The 13,327-nt window shown below is 43.2% G+C and overlaps 1 pseudogene; it reads right to left on the reverse strand.

Annotated features, from left to right (window-relative positions):
• Positions 1–12,492: 12,492 nt before the first annotated feature.
• Positions 12,493–12,665, reverse strand: LOC145362203 (U2 spliceosomal RNA; annotated as a pseudogene).
• Positions 12,666–13,327: the final 662 nt, after the last annotated feature.

A 13,327-nucleotide genomic window follows, 5' to 3' on the forward strand; every position in this document is an offset into this window, starting at 1 on the left:
GCAGAATGTGCTGTAACTTCCCCTTTTTTACATTTATTTACAGAATGTGTGTATTTCTGCAAACCCAGTATTTATTTCCCATTCCCAGTTGAGCATGAGGAGGTGGTAGTGAGCTGCCTTATTGAACCACTGCAGTTTCTGTGATGAATGTACCCCACAGAGTGTCGTTATATAGGGAGTTGTTGGATTTTGACAATGACGGAATGAAGCTGTAATGATCTATGACTGGAGGGGAACTTGGAACTGGTGGTGTTGCTACGTGCTTGCTCTGGGTGGTAGAGGTTGCGGATTTGACAGCTGTTGTCAATGAAATATTGACAAGTTGTTACAGTGTATTTCGTAGATGTTACACACTGCAGCCATATTGCAGTGCCAGTGGAGAGGATGCATGTTTAAGGTGCTATCAATCAAGTGAGTTAGATGATTTGTTCTGGATGGTTTTGAACTTCTTGAGTGTGTTGCAGCTACACTCATCCGGACAAATGGAGATTATTCAATCGCATCTATACTTCGTAGATGTTGGAAAATTTTGTCAGTGAGGAAGTAAGTCTCTAATCACAGAATACCTAGCCTCCAACCTGCTCTTATATCGATAGTATTTAAATGGCTGGTCCAGTTAAGTCTTTGATCAGTGGTGCAAATCGATGCTAGTCACTAATAGTAATACCATTGCTCATCAAGGGCAGGAGGCTAGATTCTCTCTTAAAATTAAAGACTTTATTAGTGGTCTCTAAATTGGATCCTTTAATGTGAATTTAGATATCTCAATGTCTTGTATTGAATATTTTATGGGATTTTTAGGTAATTGTACCAGCAAGATACGAGTAAAATCTGCACTCCACTTCAACAGAGTTAATGAGTAGTAGCTGATTAGGTTTTAAGTTTTGACTTTGTAAAATACTGTAAAACAGGTGATCATGCATCAGCAATCCGCTTAACATTTGCCATTATTATTTCCATTAAAGTCATTTTGGGCTAATGTCTATGAGGCTGTAATTACAGTCATGTGTCAACCACTGCTGTATTGATGATACAGTAAGATCATGGTAAACATCAGAAATTGCACTCTGGGTACTACATATAAAGATTAAATCTGAATCTTTTTAATGTAACAGAAAATCATTCAGGTGATTGTACAGACTCTAAGGATGTATGAAATCATTCTTACTGGTGATGTAACGTAGAGCAATTATTGGCTTTCTGAGTCTCAAGAATGAACCAGTACTATGAAGAGCAAGAAAATTATTTATCTTTATGTCAAATGCACTGTCCTTTTGGGAAATGATGAACGATTGGTGTCATCGTCTCCGGTATAGTTACACAAATTGTCACCAAGGGGGAAGTCAGGAATAGAAATTACAGGTATCATCCAGAATTCCAGCAGGATCTACTTTTAACATTTCATGAAATGTATTGATGAAAAGTATTTGACCGAACATAGAGCTGCATTAGTTCTTGGTGAAATCAGTATTTGTGCCGTAGCTGACTAATGGTGTATTGTAAGTGCTCCAACAGAGATCAACAGACTCAATGCAGGCTACAAATCAAGCCTGGCATTTTCTTTTCTGTAGATGCTTTTATATTCTTTAGTTTGGATCCTAGAAGCTTCATAATGATGAGATGATTCCCACCACTTAATGCTGTTCAATCTATTTCCTGCAGTCCAGCTATTATGTGTCTGCTGTTGAGTTCTGGAAAACTGATTGAACAGCAGCCATGTCAAGAGCTGGCTCCTTGACATTGAGTATTCAGAATCTGAGTTAAAAGAAAATATCAAGAACATAGGAATGCAAAGAAAATATATAAAATCAGAGTATCAAGGTATTGAAAAGAAACAAGAAAACCTCTCTACACACATAAGTAACAAAAGAAAAAATAAAGTAAGTATAGGCCACTACTGGATGAGCAAGATAAACTCATGGACAATGACAGAAACTTTGAATAACTACTTCACCTTTTTTTATTCATTCATGGGATGTGGGTACCTCAGGCAAGGCCAATATTTATTGCCCGTTCTTAATTGCCCTTGACTGAGTAGCTTGTGAGGCCATTTCAGAGGGCAGCTAAGAGTCAACCACATTGCTGTGGATCTGGAGTCACATGTAGGCCAGACCTGGTAAGAATGGCAGATTTCTTTCCTTAAAGGACATTAGTGAACCAGATGGATTTTTCCAACAATCGACGATGGTGTCATGGTCATCAGTAGACTCTTAACTCCAGTCTTTTTTTATTGAATTCAAAATCCAGCATCTGCCTTGGCAGGATTCAAACCTGGGTCCCCAGAGCAGTAGCTGAACTAATAATCTAGTGATAATACCATCATGAGCCATCACCTCTTCATAGCCTGACCCCCTGACCCTCCCCACAGCAAGACCCAATCTGACCTAACTACTCTTCTCCAATGCCCTTGAGGCCCAACATGACTCATCCCCTTCTTCTGCCCCATTTCTAAGAAAAGATATGATTGTCCAAGAGGCAGTGCAGCAGAGTCGCATTAAGTTGATTCCTGGAATGATATTGCCTGGACTATTTCCAAGTTTGATGGTGACACAACACTTGGTGGGAAAGTGAGTGGTGAGGAGAATATAAAGGGCTTCAAGGCAATTTATTTGTAACTATCCTCCTGAATTCATTTATCATTTTACACTCAAATAGATAATTCCGCAACTTTCTAAAATCTGCATGTGTTTGTTTTATTTAAGTACTAACCTGCAAATATTTCCAAGATTGAATTTCCAAGTATTGACCTGCGAATATTTCCAAGATGTTCTACCTGAATTGAGTCTGAAAATTATCTCACTGTCGACAAGAGCTGTGGGCAAAGTAGTTATTTCTTAACTTCTTTTCAGTTTCTGTCTTTGACAACTATAGCCTCAGCACTGTGACTGGTACAGAAAACCTGGAATAAAATTGTGTGTTTAGAAACATAGAAAATAGGAGCACTAGGCCATTTGGTCCTTCAAACCTGCTCCATCATTCATTAATTGGGAATATTGTTGCATCAAGTAATGTAATGAGAATATAGAAAACCTGAACACAGTGCAATTAACCATATATATTTGTAAGGGCAAATCATATATACATTGATTGGATACCTATGCAACATTTATGCCTTCAAAATTTATTATTTTTTTTCCCACCACTAAGTCTAGATACTAGCTGATGTGGAGGCAGTCTGCTGCCTGCTAAGTTCTGTTGACTGTGATGATTTTGAAAGGTATCCTCTTGTTAACCTCAATCCTAGAGGCCTGTCGATTGCTGAAGGTCCCCTCCTTAGGTGCATGTACAACCTTCCCTGCCTAACCTACTGGAGTCGATGGGGTCACTGATACCTGTAAGTGAAGTGGCAAGGCACTTTGAAGTATCCTGGAATGAAGTCCCCAGACTGCCTGGTTGGAATTCTTGCTCTCTGTGTCCTGTGGCATCTTCCCGAGGAGGTCAAAGGACACATTAGAGGAGGTTGAGAAGCCTCATCACCACCACCTGTCCTCAGCCACTGCAATTATGGCTAAAACAGCGGAGTGCAGATCTGAGTGTATATCTCACAGTAGGTACATGTTCTGCTAGACCTGGTTCTACAAGACAACCACAGTCCTTTCCAAGGAGGCAACCAAGAGCTTGAATGCCGCAGCCATGACAGCAGACAGACTATGGATGAAACCTTCCAGCCTTCATTCCAATCTGCAGTGGCCTCTGACATTGCCGTCTGCTGTTCCCCTGCATCTCCAACGTGTCTCTTATGACCAAGTCAAGAAGCTCATTATCTGCATGATGTTCAGAAGGGTCTGGTCTCCAGCAGTCCTCTGACTGTCAGGGACCTTGGCTGTCATTTCCTGCACCGCTGCGGGGCTGTGTCAGTGATATGTTTATCCGATTGTAACCCCAAGCCTATGTTAGATAAATTATGCACTGAGGTGAATATCTCTGCACTGGTGGAAAGTTCAGAGCTTTGCCTTGACAATGCATCCTCCAAGAATCATGGTTCTTCCTTCTCAGAGGTGGAGCTGAGGCTGGGCCTGGGGAATTGGGAAGAGGAGGATTCATTCCTTATGTCTGAAGTGGGAGTGGATTCCAAAGGCAGCATTGATGATCATAAAGAATTATTAGTGCTGCAGGTTGTGAAGCTTATGTCTGAAGTGGGAGTGGATTCCAGAGGCAACACTGATGAACATAAAGAATTATTAGTGCTGCAATATCACACAAGATATTGATAAGACATCTCTGCTTCATGCCTAGCTGGGTTGTTGCACTTTTTCAAGGAAGTTTTGAGGGTGTCCTTGAAGCATTTCCTCTGCCCTCCTGGGACTCACTTCCCATGCTGAAGCTCTGAGTAGAGCACTCTTTTGTCAGGCAGGCGGACACAAATTAGAAATATTGAAGGGTCTAAGATCAAGCAGAAAAATAAGATTAGAACAGGAGACTCATATTGAGAAAACCATTGGCCTCATATCCTTTAGAAAAATTTGTTATTCTTATTTGGGCTGGCGTACATGTGACTCCACATCCACAGCAATGTGGTTAAGTCTTAAATGCTCTCACAAATGGCATAGCAAGACGCTCAGTTGTATCAAACCACTAAAGTGTCTAAAAGGAGTGAAACCGGACAGATGTGCTGGCATCAACTTACGCACTGGAAACAACAATGGGCATATTCAGTACTATCGACCAGGCAAATTCCTCCTAATAATAACTGGCACTTCTGCCAATATTGAGAGAACTGTCTCACTGACTAGTAAAGTAACTGCCTGATACAGTCATAGTAAGAAGCCTCACAGCACCAGTTTAAAGTCCAACAAGTTTATTTGATAGTAAACCCACAAGCTTTAGGAATGTTGTTCCTTCATCAGGTGAATGGAAAGTTCTGATCAGAAACAGGGCATATAAAGGCACACACAGTTTACAGAATACTGATTAGAATGCAAGTATTTACAACTAATCTGCTGTTCAAGTCTTAAAGATGCAGACAATGTGAGTGGAGATAGCAGTAAGCATAGGTTAAAGAGGTGTGTATTGTCTCCAGACAGGACAGTAAGTGAGATGCTGCAAGTTCATGCAAGTCATGGGGGTTACAAATACTGTGACATGATCCTGTTGAGGTCATCCTCATGTGTGCGGAACTTGGCTATCAGTCTCTGCTCAGCGACTCCGTGCTGTTGTGTGTCATGAAGGCTGCCTTGGAGAACACGTACCCGAAGATCAGAGGCCGAATGCCCGTGACCGCTGAAGTGTTCGCCAATAGGAAGGGAACAGTCTTGTGTCTGCATGGTCTCTCCAATGTACATGCTTCGGGACATTCTTTCCTGCAGCGTATCAGGTAGACAACGTTGGCCGAGTTGCAAGAGTATGTGCCATGTACCTGATGGATGGTGTTCTCACGTGAGATGATGTCATCCATGTCAATGATCCGGCATGTCTTGCTGAGATTGCTGTGGCAGGGTTGTGTGGTGTTGTGGTCACAGTTCTCCTGAAGGCTGGATAGTTTGCTGCGAATAATGGTCTGTTTGAGGTTGTGCAGTTGTTTGAAGGCAAGAAGTAGAGGTGTGGGGATGGCTCTGGCGAGATATTCGTCTTCATCAATGACATGTTGAAGACTCCAGAGAAGATGTTGTAGCTTCTCCGCTCCGGGGAAGTACTGGACGACGAAGGGTACTCTGTCCACTGTGTCCCGTGTTTGTCTTCTGAGGAGGTCAATGCGGTTTTTTGCTGTGGCACGTTGGAACTGTCGATTGATGAGTTGAGCGCCATATCCTGTTCTTATGAGGGCATCTTTCAGCGTCTGGAGATGTCTGTTGCGATCCTCCTCATCTGAGCAGATCCTGTGTATACGGAGGGCTTTTCCTTAGGGGATGGATTCTTTAATGTGTTTAGAGTGGAAGCTGGAGAAGTGGAGCATTGTGAGGTTATCTGTGGGCTTGCAGTACATGCAGACACTACGACAATGGATGAATGAACACCGCTTGACAATCACCAGGCAAGACTGTTCCCTTCTTGTTGGCGAACACTTCAGCTGTCACAGGCAGTCAACCTCTGATCTTTGGATAAGCGTCCTGCAAGGTGGCCTTCACGACACATAACAGCGCAGAGTCGCTGAGCAGAGACTGATAGCCAAGTTCCACACACATGAGGACAGCCTCAACCAGAATCTTGGGTTCATGTCACACCACCTGTAACCCCATGACTTGCCTCAACTTGCAGCATCTCACTTACTGTCCTATCTGGAGACAATACACGTCTCTTTAACCTCTGCTTACTGCTATCTCCATTCACATTATCTAAATCTTTAAGACTTGAATAGCAGATTAGCTGTAAAGACTCTCATTCTAATCAGTATTCTGTAAACTGTGTGTGCCTTTATATGCCCTGCTTCTGATCAGAACTTTCCACTCATCTGATGAAGGAACAGCGTTCTGAAAGCTTGTGGGTTTACTATCAAATAAACTTGTTGGACTTTAACCTGGTGTTATGAGACTTCATACTGTGTTTACCCCAGTCCAATGTTGGCATCTCCGCATCATGATATAGTCACAGTCATGGAATCAAGCTTACAGATAATATCCCTGACTCCACTATCACAATTTCAGTGTTTATTCTGTCTCACCAGCAGGACAGAACCAACGAAGATGGTGGCACAGTGGTATACACTTGGGAAGGAGTTGCCTTGGGAGTCCTAAACATTAACTCCAGTGCCCATAAAATCTTGTGCCATCAGTTCAAGCATGGACAAGGAAACCTCCTGCTGATTACCACATACCATGCCCCCTAAGCTGATGAATCAGCACTCTTTCTTGAATTCCAGTTGGAAGAACCACAGAGGATGGGAAGTAAACAGTATGTACTCTGGCTGGGGGGCTTCAACATCCATCACCAAAAGTGGCTCTGCAGCACCAGTACAGACCAAGCCCTAATAGACATAGTTGTTGTATTGGGTCTGTGTCAGGTGGTGAGGGAACCAACAAAACAGAAAAATGTAGTAGATCTCACCCTTCCCAGTCTGTCTATCACAGTGTTGCCACATCAGTCATGAATAGTGGTGGACAATTAAGCAAGTCACTGGAAGAGAAGGCTTCACAAATATCTCCATTTATCAATGATGAGGGATCCCAGCACATCAGTGCAAAGATAAAGTGGAGTAAATGATTATCTTGGTCTCCCCCAGATATCCCCTGCATCACAGATGCCAGTCTTAAGTCCATTTGATTCATTCCACGTGATGAAGGATTGGCTGAAGACACTAGATACTGCAAAGGCCATGGGTCCTGACAATATTCTGCCAATAATACTAAAGACTTGTGCTCCAGAACTTGCCTCGTCCCCAGCTGATATAGCTACGACACTGACATCTACAGAGCAATGTGGAAAATTGTCCAGGTATGGCCTGTACATTAAAAGCAAGACAAATCCAATCTAGTCAATTATCACCCCATCAGCCCACTCTCAATCATCAGCAAAGTCATCAACAGTGCTATCAAGCAGCACCTGCTCACTAGTGCTCAGTTTGCATTCTACCAAGATGACTCAGCTCCTGATTGCATTACAGACTTGGTTCAATCATGTACAAAAGAGCTGAACTCCAAAGGTAAGCTGAGAGTGACTGCATTTGACATCAAGGCACATTTGACCATGTGTGGCATCAAGGAGCACAACTGGAGTCAATGGGGATCACAGGGAAAATTCTCTGGTGGTTGGAGTCATATCTCATACAAAAGAAGTTGATTGTTTTTATTAGAGGTTAATCATCTCAGTTCTACGACATCATTGCAGGAGTTCCTCGGGATAGTGTCCTCAAACTGACCATCTTCAATTACTTCATCAATGACCTTCCTTCCATCATAAGGTTAGAAGTTGGAGTGTTCATGATTATTGCAAAATGTTAAATACCATTTGCAGCAAGACCTGGATAATATCTAAGCTTGTGTTGACAAAGTGGCAACTAACATTCGTGCCACACAAGTGCCAGGCAATGACCATCACCAAGAAGAAACCATCAGTCTTGACATTCAATGGAATTACCATTGCTGAATCCTCTGCTATCAATATCCTGGGGGTTACCATTGATCAGAAACTTAACTGGAAATACTGCGCTATAAAACTAAGTCAGAGGCTAGAAATCCTGTGACAAGTAACTTTCGTCCTAACTCCACAAAATCTGTCCACCGTTTTCAAGGCACAAGTCAGGAGTGTGATGGAATGCTTTTCCCTTGTCTCAATGAGTGCAGCTCCAGCTACACAAGAGGCTTAATAGCATTCAGGACCAGCAGCCCACTTGGTTGGCTTCCCATCCACATATATTCATGCCCGCCACCAACGATGCATAGGAACAGCAGGGTGAACTCAATGCAGGTACTCACCAAGGCTTCTTAGATAGCACCTTCCAAACCCATGACTTCCACCATCTAGAAGGACAAGGGCAGCAGTTACATAGGAACACCATCACATGAAAGTTTCCCATCCAAACCTTTCACCATCCTAAGTTGGAAATATATCACTGTTTCTTCACTAGCACTGGATCAAAATCCCTAACAGCACTGTGGGTGTATCTACATCACAAAGACTACAGCGATTCAAGAAGACAGTTCAACACCATCTTCTCAATGTTACATAGAGATGGGAAATAAATGCTGGCCTATCCAGCGATGCCCACATCCCATGAACAAATATTAAATATACTAATTGGCTTTCTTAAATATTATTGTACTGTGTTCAAATCAAAAATAATAAACATCAAGTTGTTTCTCAAATGAGTGGCTGAATCTCAATGCCAATTTTGCATGATAATCTGTAGAAGATGCTGAAATTGATAATAAAAGTTGTTGGAGATTTTAGTATTTTCTCAAAGGGTTTCAAAGATTGAAAGGAAATTTCTTTTTTAGTGTGGCTGGAAAATTGCTGGTTGTAGGTCTTTGATATACATTACTCAATTCTGTTTTAATTGAAATTCTCACTAAGGATACTCAAAATAGGAAACACCATTTTATTCATTAATTCCATTTAATATTATAGACATCTCACTGAGTAGCTTTGAGTTGACAAAACATTTACAGTGTTTAGGCAGAATTAGGGATGATATTGGAGCCGAAGAGCAGAAAGTGGAATCGTTGTGGGTAGAGATTAGGAACAGCAAAGGGAGGAAGACACTGGTGGGTGTTGTCTATAGGCCCCCGAGTAATGATCTGGAGGTGGGGAGGGCTGTTAACGCGTAAATAAGTGCGGCGTGCAGGAATGGGATGGCCATAATTATGGGGGATTTCAATCTACATATTGATTGGTCGACCCATGTTGGACGCGGTGGGCTCGAGGAGGAGTTCTTGGAATGCTGCTGGGATAGTTTCATAAGAACATAAGAACATAAGAAATAGGAGCAGGAGTAGGCCATCTAGCCCTTCGAGCCTGCCCCGCCATTCAATAAGATCATGGCTGGTCTGTCGTGGCTCAGTTCCACTTTCCCGCCCTCTCCCCATAACCCTTAATCCCCTCTCTTATCAAAAACAGTGTTCCTTGAACAGTGTGTGTTGGAGCCGACGAGGGAGCGAGCTACCTTGGATCTGGTGTTATGTAATGAGGTGGGTAGAATTAGGGACCTTGCGGTGAAGGATCCTCTTGGGGAGAGTGAGCATTGTATGGTGGAGTTTCTGGTGCAGATGGAGGAGGAGAAAGTGGGTTCCCGGACACGCGTCCTTTGTTTGAACAGAGGGGAGTACGGTAGGATGAGAGAAGAATTGGCAGATGTGGACTGGGGGAGCGCGTTGGAAGGTAGGTCTGCTGAGGAGCAGTGGAGGATCTTTAAGGAGATCTTTCTTGGTGCTCAGCAGAAATTTATTCCGATGGTCAAAAAGGACCGTAGGAGGAGAGGTAATAAGCCGTGGATAACGAAGGAGGTGAAGGAAAGTGTTAAATTAAAAGCAGAGGCGTTTAGAGTAGCTAAGAGTAGTGGGCGAGAAGAGGATTGGGAGAGGTTTAAATGTCAACAAAGATTGACAAAGAAGTTGATAAAGAAGGGTAGGAGAAACTATGAAGCTGGGCTAGCGCTTAATATAAAAAAGGATAGCAAGAGTTTTTATAAATATGTAAAAAGGAAGAGGCTGGCTCGGGTGAACGTTGGACCCTTAGAGGATGAGAAGGGGGACTTAGTGGTAGGGGATGGGGAAATGGCTGAGGTCTTGAATAACTTTTTTGTTTCGGTCTTCACGGAGGAGGACGTGAATAATTTGCCGGGTGTTAGAGATGGAAAGGTGGTAGGACTGGAGGGTCTCGATGACATTACTGTTACTAGAGAGGTGGTGCTCGACAGACTGGAGGGACTGATTGTGGGCAAGTCCCCAGGACCGGATGGAATGCATCCGAGGGTCCTGAAAGAAATGGCGGAGGTGATAGTGGATGCCTTGGTGGTTATTTTCCAGACGTCGCTGGATTCCGGAGAAGTGCCGGAAGATTGGGAAACGGCTAATATTACGCCGTTGTTTAAGAAGGGTGCCAGGCAAAAGGCAGGGAATTATAGGCCGGTTAGTTTAACGTCTGTTGTAGGTAAAATGTTAGAATCCGTCATCAAGGAGGAAATAGCAAGGCATCTTGAGGGGAATTGCTTGATAGAGCAGACGCAGCACAGTTTCATTAAGGGGAAGTCGTGTCTGACAAATTTACTGGAGTTCTATGAGAATGTGTCTAGGGTGGTGGATAGAGGAGAGCCGGTGGATGTGGTCTTTCTTGATTTTCAGAAGGCGTTTGACAAGGTACCTCACAAGAGGTAATTGCAGAAGGTCAGGGGACATGGAGTTGGGGGTAGGGTGTTAGCGTGGATAGAGGATTGGTTGTCAAATAGGAGGCAGAGAGTGGGGGTCAATGGGTGCTATTCAGATTGGCGGTTGGTGACTAGTGGAGTGCCCCAGGGGTCGGTGCTGGGGCCTCAGCTATTTACCATTTATATAGATGATCTGGAGGAGGGAACCGAGCGCATGGTGTCGAAATTTGCTGATGACACCAAGATTGGTGGAACGGCAAATTGCACGGAGGGTGTGGAGAGTCTGCAGAAGGATCTAGATAGGCTGGGTGAATGGGCCAGGAACTGGCAAATGGAATTTAATGTTGGGAAGTGCGAGGTGGTCCACTTTGGTAGGAATAATGGTAGGAAAGACTGCAGCAGGCGACGGTGCAGAGGGACCTCGGGGTCCTTGTGCATGAGTCGCAAAAACCCAGCTTGCAGGTGCAGCAGGTGGTCAGGAAGGCGAATGGGATGCTGGCCTTCATAGCAAGGGGGATTGAATATAAAAGTAGGGAGGTCTTGCTGCGGCTATATAGGGCATCGGTGAGGCCGCAGCTGGAGTACTGTGTGCAGTTTTGGTCGCTGTACTTAGGCAAGGATAATTTGGCGTTGGAAGGAGTGCAGAGGAGGTTTACTAGGCTGATGTCGGAGTTGAGGGGGTTGAGCTATGAGGAGAGGCTGAATAAACTAGGCTTGTACTCGTTAGAGTTTAGAAGAATGAGGGGAGATCTCATTGAGACATATAAGATGATGAATGGGATGGATAGGATAGAGGCGGACAGCCTCAAGATAAAGGGGGGGCGGTTTAGAACGGAGTTGAGGAAGAACTTCTTCACTCAAAGGGTGGTGAATCTCTGGAATTCTCTGCCCGTTGAAGTGGTGGAGGCTGCCTCGCTAAATATTTTTAAGAAGCGGGTTGATGGGTTCTTGATAAGAGAGGGGATTAAGGGTTATGGGGAGAGGGCGGGAATGTGGACCTGAGCCATGGCAGATCAGCCACGATCTTATTGAATGGCGGGGCAGGCTCGAAGGGCTAGATGGCCTACTCCTGCTCCTATTTCTTATGTTCTTGTGTTCTTATATATATGCACAGCATAGATACAGACCTGAAGGATGTGACTTAAATCAAACAAGTGGACTGATCTGACATTTCACAAGTGAAAAAAATCATGGGAGGTGGACAAGTCATATCCTCCAGTATTCATGATGTATTCTGTTGATAGTATATTCCTAAAAATGGATAAGTCATGACATTCAATTTAAAAAAAAAACACACTTTTCTTGTGCAGTTTTATTTTCAAGGCAGAAGCAGATATTGTCACTGATCATTAACCCGATGTTGTGGGATATGGTTATTAAAATGTTTCTGGCTTGAATATTTTCTTCAAATTCGTTTTTGAAGGAGGGCTAATTGTGGTAATTAATGCCTGTAGATGCTTTCATCACACATAAGGGAGGGAAAATCATGATTTCCTGCTCTACACTGAAGCTGAATATGGATCTATGATACCACCAACTCAGCTGGTGGTATACAACAGTCTGTGAAACAAATTTCAGCCCAAGCCAGCTTTTCACTGTTTACTGTCAAATCCCTTCTCTCGACCCTGGCAGCACCCCACTGCCCCACACTGTTCACTTGCCATCGTTGAAGTGAAACACCTTTCTGTGAATACCATATGGCCTACTGAAAGAATGAAGCCATAAAAATCAACTCGGGTAGAAGTGGAATTCGAACCCATGCCTCCGGAGAGACTGGAGCTTAAATCCAGTGCCTTAGACCGCTTGGCCACGCTAGCACGTGGTTAAAAAAAAATCCGCTTAATATTTGGCCCTTGTATAGGGGACGTATCAGATATTAAACTGATAAGAACAGATACTACGCTTCTCGGCCTTTTGGTTAAGAATGAAGCCATAAGATTCCACAATTTAATACAAATGAATTTCACTATATAAGAATCAAGTAAAGCAAACACTACTAAATAATCACTGTCTTTCGTAATTACACTTTACATCATAATATCCGCAACTGAACCTTCCTTTTGCTCTGATGGTTTATCCCGAGAAAGTCTTTGGCAATTTATTAGTTTTTGGAGTTTACCCACTCTCTTGGGTCTAATTCTAAACTTTTCCTCAGCTGATTTGTAAGATCTGGGACTTTTCAGCTTATGCCGAAGCTCCACACACAATTCCTATGCAGTGACTGAAACAGAAAATTAGGCACACCCTTTTCCATTTGCTTCATCTACAGCTTCTTTTACTATGCCTTCTGAACCCAGGGCTTACACATCTACTTAATTTCTTCCTGATCCAACTCCAAAATCAAGCTTTTCACTGTGAGGGTTACTGTAGAAATTTTCCCCTGGCTCTCAGCTAGATAATTCTTGTAGCCTCTTTTTCTCTTTGTGGACTCTGTCATCAAACTGAGTGCAAGCTCCCACCTGCATTCTACCTGATGACGAAATTAATATTTTATCTACTTCAGGTACACGCTTGGCTAACATTTATCTATTTTACTTTCTTAAATCTCAGTCTGTTCCCATGCTGAACTGTTACTTTCTGTGAACAAACCAC

The sequence above is a fragment of the Carcharhinus amblyrhynchos genome, chromosome 2, assembly GCF_965287045.1.
Source record: "Carcharhinus amblyrhynchos chromosome 2, sCarAmb.v2.hapA, whole genome shotgun sequence".
Lineage (NCBI taxonomy): Eukaryota > Metazoa > Chordata > Chondrichthyes > Carcharhiniformes > Carcharhinidae > Carcharhinus > Carcharhinus amblyrhynchos.